The sequence below is a fragment of the Chaetodon trifascialis genome, chromosome 15 (genome assembly GCF_039877785.1).
Source record: "Chaetodon trifascialis isolate fChaTrf1 chromosome 15, fChaTrf1.hap1, whole genome shotgun sequence".
NCBI lineage: Eukaryota > Metazoa > Chordata > Actinopteri > Chaetodontiformes > Chaetodontidae > Chaetodon > Chaetodon trifascialis.
In genome coordinates, this window is record NC_092070.1 from 17,574,549 (window position 1) to 17,581,819 (window position 7,271).

Here is a 7,271-nt window from a genome sequence, read left to right on the forward strand (position 1 = left end):
GTGCCGTAGCATGAACAAAAGCTCTCAATTATGAGCTTTCATGAGGTCAACCAGCAGCCTTTTAAACCGGGGGGCCTCTGAAACAACGTTCATCTGAAGACACTTTTTGGAGAGCTCTGAGAAAAGCTGCGCTGTGAGCAGCAGTTTGTGGGTTTGTGGCTTCCGATTGTTTTATATTGTTCCAAGTATTATTTTTCCAGTGTTTCCTTTCACGGTGATGCACAATCCATCATTTTCAACTCAAAAAGACACCTGATATTTTTCCACGTCCCATGTTTTTTTCATTGTCTGTATCGATGTCAGCGTTTGAGTGAGGATAGTTGTCTTTAGGGTCAAACTCATGACAGCTCTAGCTTTAATGCTTATTTCTGCAATGTTAAGGTGAAGAAAAACTATCCTACTTGTGCCTGTTCAATGAGAGCGAGTGCACAGGGAAGATGTCCAAATCAGCTCTTTTGATTGATGATATAACTCAATTTGCTTAATCAACAGGTTTCATAACCCTGTTAAGTCCGTGTAAAAAATCATCTAATGGCGAGACGCTTACCAACAGCGGTTGTCATGGAGCTCACTAAAAGAGCAGCATGATAACAGGTTGGTAATGACACATAATGCGCCATATAAGGATTGTACATCTGACTCTGGCTCCTTCTTTTTCAGTGTCTGTCCTGCTTTACTTTGTAATGAAGCCACAGAGGCAGGTCTGCAGTTTCCTTTTTTTCAAACACTCGAACACTGAGACAATACAGACTGACCAGCGTGGTGGAAAACATCCATTGAGGATACAGGCACTGATGCTAATGATGCAAACACGTACGCACAGAGGTATTAAGTGCATACAGTCTTCCTCTTCGTTCTGTCTTTGTTTCTGGAAAACATTAAGAAGAGACCTCAACCTTCGGTTTGAAGCTGAGAACTGACAGTCTGAATATTTTGGAAAAGCCATGACGACAGAAAAATAATTTGAGATTTCAAACTCTATTATTCCAGATGTTCATATGTCAACACAAGGAAAAATGACTTTTTACCTGATCGGACACCCACTGCGTCTATGAATATTTATTATGAAATTGTCTGAATATGTTCCGGTCGCTGTGAAAGTCTTATCAAACAGAACACATTCCTGTCTCACAGAGGAACATGGCCTGTGCAAATACAAGCCCAAAGGCAGCAATGCGGACCACATTTGATGAAAAACATGCAACGGTCAGGCATTCTGTTTCATGGTGTTGAGATGGGAGCGTCAACAAAGCTTCTGTTCCACTGTTAGATGTAATGTAAACACTCATGACATATTTGTCTCTTTTTACAGAGTCGACACCGATATGACACCACGAGACAGAATTACAGGGGCTAAAAGCTAGTATATCACACAAGAGGCATTTTGTGGCTTTTTTTTTTTGACTTTACAGTCAAATTTGAAATTCTCTAGCAATTAATTCATTTCGAAATCTAAAATATTGAAAATGCTTACTTTGACTCGAATCTAGATCAGGTAATAGTATTTCAAGCTACAGTGAACCCGGAGCTTTTTAATATGAATGACTTATGAATTATTTAATGAATTATATAAATGAATAAAGCCTTTCAGTATCTGGGCTGGAAAGAATGATGAAGGTCTGCTGAGAACATTATCCTCTTCAGCCTCTTCTGCAGCCCATAGAAGGGAAACGCATGCTGGGAAGGTAATGTTTGCTTAAACTTGTGACAGTCCTTAACATTCCCCATCCATCAGTAAATGTTTGTTAATTATTACAGTAATTCACATTCATATATAAGACCTCCTCACAGAATGAACGAGCATGTAACAGCAGGATGTGATTTTCTGTTTTTCACCTCAGCTCGGGTTTAATAAATCTGTGTCTGACACCATCTGCGTGCACCTGCGAACAATTTCATGCAATAAAGACTGCTTTGATTGCTTTACATTTCCACATTCCTGCGTGTGATTCATATGTTGCCTTAATCTAATTCACTTAAATGGACTAAAGTATTTGGCTACGCTTTTTGCTCCACTGGACTAAACTAACTTCACAGCGAACACAAACTGGCTAAGAACAGCTGCTGTCCTCAGACAGGGTCGTGTGGAGGATGGTGAGCTTTGCTTGTTGCACCTCTGACAGTGACTTTGGACCGTCATTAGCCAAGAGCCACCGTGTCTGAGTGTTTGACCTCTTAAGTCCAGGAGCATCAATAGGTCACAATGTCCAAATTGGCCAATGAACACCTCAGCAATTGTACGATTATAGCTGAGCAATCATAATTTGGCACTATCAAGCTTCACACTTGAAGAGTTTAAATGGTGGCTTCCTTTTTTACCTCCTCCGTAACCAAACATACAGGAGCAAAAGTGTTCATCAAACAGTGTGTTTGGCTGCTCAACGGTTAGCTGCACACATTATTTTGGTGGATATGAGTAGGTTTACGCTCCAGAAATGCAAGATTAGATCAAAAGTTTGATTGGTCCACATCCTTCACTTGTTAAAAGATGAAGTGAAACATGACTGGAAATACAAATAATATCTAAGTGTAGTAGTACCTGTCTTGCTCCTCTAAGTTAGCTAAGTTAGTTAGTTAAGTAGCTAAACAGTGTTATCATACTTAAAATACAAGGACTAACTAGCTCTAACTGCAACGTTAGAACAATATTTCTTTACGTCTATGTCTTCTATGTGGATCCTCAACTGCAGCTTTGGCTCGTCTTTTAGCACATTATCGTATGTGACCAACAAGTGCATAGCTTGATTAGCTAACTGCCTGCAGCTGATAAAACATGCTGGTGACAGTTGTCCTTTCAGTTGACAAATGCTCACTGGCTAAGAATGAGGTCCCATTGTTTAAATAAATTACGAAGATTTTGGCTGGTAAATCTGCCCACATTGTCTTTGTAAACTGCATATGTGATGCAAGAACATAAACTTTGACAGCCACTGCAACACTAACTTAGCAAAGTCAATTGAGATCCACTCTCATTATCATTCCCAGAGGCCAGGACTGGACCAGTTTCCCTTTATGAACCCCCTCCCTTAATAACCCAGTGAGGCTGGAGATGATCTCTTTTTGCCTTTTTAATCTCCTGCAGGAACAGACGCTTCTCATTCCCAGGTCATCACATTTTTTCATGCCAGCATCTCATACAGACGAACAAGATAACCTCAGGCATCTGTATGAAACATATCAGGCTTTCAACTCCAATGTCAACCCATCCATGGCATTATGAGACACTTGGAGCAAAGTGATGTAGCGTAAAGGGCGAAAAAGTCCATGTGTGGAGGAGGTTGGAGGTGGATCACGATGGGCAAAGCACAGGACTTAATGCACATAACGTACTTAACCTGCATGATGTACATAAGCATAGGCCTACTTATTTTAACCCTAAACCTAACCGAATAGTTTTGGTGTCTAAACGTTTCACAACATTAACCACATGTTGGCAGGCGTCTCATAAAGATGCTAAAGGATACCTTGCGCATCTGTATTTGATGGCTAGGGAATAAGACCGAGTTTGACAGGATCCCTACTTGTGCAAATCTTGGCCATGGCAGCTGTCACTTTCTCACCGTGTTTTAAATGTGTTTTGTCAGACAAAATGTGTGTGGCAGAGGACTCATAAATCTGTGAAATTATATTTTAACAGTAAGTACCCACACCTGCAATTCCCAGGTTTTCAGTTGATGACAATAATACCCCTCTCTACCTCTCTCGAGGTATATTCTTGCCTGTTTTTCACAGAGTGGTAACAGCGCTGATCTCTCTGGTTTGGAACGATGGCAGAGTCTAGAGACTGAGCGATGGTTTCAAATTATGGAAAAGTTTGTGGGATGGAGAGTGGAAGCCAGGTTTTTCTCCGGAGGTCTGCATCTGAGCTTACGTGCCTCCTCGCTCTCTTCTCCGGCTTCCAGCTCTTTGCAGCTAGCCAGAACCGTAATCTCCCCACAAACAAGAACTAAAGCCAAGGGGGTGGATGTCACAAAGACAATATATGAGGATGTTAGTGTGTGTTGTGACCGGCACAGTCAGTCAATTAGTCTGATTTCAGCATTTAGTCCAGAAAGATGCAAGCAAAACCATATCAGAAACGTTACAACTTCATGATTCAGTCCTGTTGCAGCACAGCATGCGTTTAATGCATACCAGTTTCAGAATTAGTCCAAATAACAAACAAAAGATGTTAAAGTGCATTCATCTGTGTTCTCTCGGTGCATCACAGTTTCTCTAATTGTTAAGCAGCTAATGAGCTCTTTCAGTTTGACAGCAACATTATGGTGCAGTCTGCAGCCAGTGGACAGAGAGAGCCAAACAAAAGGATGCTGACTGATGCTGAGACTGCTAATAATAATGAAGAGGATGAGGGAAAAAAGGAGGTTGTGTTCTCAGTGATAAGTCAGTATTAAACTCACAGGAGAGGAAGACGCAGACTATTAGGCAAGAACAACATGTTTTGTAGAATTTGTTGTTTTTGTTTTTAAGGGACTAACAAAGGATATTTAGCCCACCGTTGTTCTGTCATCCAGCCTCCTTAGAAAGGTCAGACATGACTCCGACATCCACGTCTGCAATAATGGAGACAAGATCTGTTATATCCAAGCATTCAGGGCCAATTTTCCCTGTCAGAGCAATTTAGATTTAGTTTAATTTCAGTCCATATTGGCTTGTGCAACAGGAAGTGAAGTTACAAAACAAAAGCAATGACTGAACTGTGGGGTTTGCATTTATCACTATGCTTAATAACATCAGTGGATGTACAGAGGCTATTAGTGGGCCAAGGTAATCATATTGTTTATCCACCCGATATAGCCTCGACACTGAGTCAGTGAACCCTGTTACCTTTGGCTTTCCTGTAATAGAGGCATGACTACAACAGCAGTGAAAAGACCTTAGTGGAACATTTGCAACAAAGCTATCCTTAATCCTAATGATGTAATCCACTTGCTCTAAATTTCATTTGAGATGACGCAGACGTTTGTGATAAACAGTAGGGGTGTAAGTTTATCTCATGCTTTTTAATCTCTCTTGTTTTTCCTTGGGGGGGGTGCCATTATATAGAGATTTACATTAAAGTTCCAACAAATCAGCGATCTTGAAAAAGCAGCGTGTATGATAATTACCTAAAAATCAGCAGACACTTTATTCATTGTTGTATTTCTTTGCAGGAAAGAGTTTTGGTTGCATTTTCTCTTTCTCTTTCTCAATGTGGTGAAAATAATATAGTTCCTGCTGCTGCATCACAATATTAAACTCATAAACGTGATTAAAGTGAACTGAATAATGAGCCAGCAAACAAACAAGCTTAAACACGCTCTTACACATGAATGACTCGCAGATGTCCGACACTGGCATACAGCTTTTGTTGCTGTAGTAACAACCTGGAGAAAGATGCTTAAAGATGAAATATTGTGAATTTTAATCTTGGCCACTTCATCAGCCCCAGTTAAAAAACAATCTGGTGTTGAACTGGGAGCTATTTTGATAATCGATGGGACATGATCTCATTACTGTACAGTAATTATTGAGGCTGCGGGCTGCAGAGTCGGTTCCAGTGGTTGGTTACTTTGGAGAGAGCGGCGGCATTAGCTCTGAACATTGTGTCCCAACAGTGTGAGCGGCGGTTTTCTCTCCCAGCAGGATATGTTGTTTTCAGCACCTCCCCAAATGTTAGAGCACTCTCCCTCTGGGAATGTTCTCAAATCTGTGTGATCAAACCTCCAACCAGGAGAAGACACAGAAAATTTCTGCATTGAGTTCATCTGAATTTGATGATAAAAGAGGGTGTACTGATAAATATCAATAGTGCAAGTTATGAATATAAGTTAAGAGGTGATGGGATCTTTGTAAAGCACTGTATCAAACCAAAACCTGTGGTACGCAGGTGACATTTAGCAATGAACAGATTGCCACAAACTGAATACACTTCGCCAAATTCTTCCTGCAGTGGCCACTAAAATCACAAATAAAGCAAAATGAGCTCACTGGAGCGAGTGTTTGGTTTGTCCATTCTGGGCTACTGTAGAAAAATGCCTGTAGATATACAAAGCTCATTCGAATGCAACAAAAACATACACGATAAAGCTATAATTATGAGTATTATATTCCATTTCTGCCAATAGATCCCCTTGAATCCTCCACCCCGAACCTTTAAAGATTGTATGACCTCCAAACAAATATGCAACTTTACAGAATTAAGCTAAAAACATGCGGAAAGCCATGTCTCAAACACTTGTTGAGATGCACATAGATCATAAACAGTTAGACCGAGATCATTGTTGGAAGGTTAGCACGGGAAATATGCTCAAAAATATTTCTGTTGCAATGATAAATGGCTGTTTATTTGATCGGTTGTAATGTGTAGATAGAGAGTAATGACATCACAGTCATGCATCAGAGTTCTTCGAAAACAGATTTGCTGATAGGGAACACTGCATCAACTCAAGCAGGCGATAAATCTGTGATGTGATCTCTGTTTCTCTTTATTCATCACTGGTGTTATTAGTCAAAACACGAGATCGTTTCTGTGTTGTCCTCTTGATTTGTGGCAACATTAAGTTTTAATGGAGCATGAACCCACAAACTACCAAGACAAATTTCTGTAACATTTCCAACAGAGATAATGCAGAATGCGTTTAATCTGAATGGCTTTAGTTTTTATGATAACATGTCTCCCGAAAAAGGCTAATGCGTCTTTGTGCGAGTTCAGTGAAAACCAACACAGCAGTGTTCTACCTTCAGTTAAGCCTTGTTTGTTGTAAACTGGCCTGACATTTACTCCAAATGGATCTCTAAAATAAAGTCACATTTCCCAGCCGCTGTCTGCGTCTAAGTCAGTTTTATGCTTTGCATGAATGTGCCTGGGGACAGTCCTTTATCCATTAACACATAAGAACAGTCAAATATTGTTTTGTGGCCACATTAAGAAGCAATTGCTTTCATTTCCTTTCCTTGTATGTTTTGCCCCTGTGGCCAAATTGACTTGATTTAAAATAAGCAGTAGATTCACCAATAAATGCTGCGTCAGTTGATGGAAATAACACCTGACTTTATAGCTAAAACGTTCTTTTGAACTGTTTGTTGCTGATGTCTTTAAGCTTGTCATTACAAACCTAATACACCTCCTCTATTAAACAGCGGAAGAACACAGTTAGTGGGATATTGTTTTGCTCACACCTTGGCCTCTGATATAGAGGCAATCCTGAGGACGGCAGATGTTAGTCATTAGCAGAGCTGTGTGTCACCCATGGGGGACTGAACATTTTCTACCAAAGGTGTGACAGGTC